Source organism: Alligator sinensis, unplaced genomic scaffold (genome assembly GCF_000455745.1).
Source record: "Alligator sinensis unplaced genomic scaffold, ASM45574v1 scaffold1522_1, whole genome shotgun sequence".
Lineage (NCBI taxonomy): Eukaryota > Metazoa > Chordata > Crocodylia > Alligatoridae > Alligator > Alligator sinensis.
In genome coordinates, this window is record NW_005844133.1 from 9,625 (window position 1) to 10,063 (window position 439).

A 439-nucleotide genomic window follows, 5' to 3' on the forward strand; every position below is an offset into this window, starting at 1 on the left:
CACCCCTCAATAAGTCTCCCACACCGGTCACAAGGAGCACTTTATTGATTACAGGGGTAGGGCGGAAACAGGGTAAAGGGTAGAGCAGTATCATAGGAATATCAGAGGAATCCCATAGAGGAAACCAGTATGGCTGAGGTAGCCTTTTGATCACGCATCTGAGTTACTATAAGCTAAATATCTAGTCTGATCTCGAGTAGCTTACTCACACGCATCATCCGGAGGTTGGAGTTTTTCTCTGGAGGCAGGGCACTCTTGGAGCATGCGGTTATGAGGAGAGAGCCTGCTTCAGATGGTGAAGCTCCTCTCCCAGTTTCAGATTCACCTGGGTGACCACATGGCTAATGGCTCCCCTTCTTCCTGGACCGGGCCTTTAAATAACCTTTCTGACCTCAGCAGCCCGGTCCAATCCAAGTTGCCAGTGCTGGGCACTAGCCAA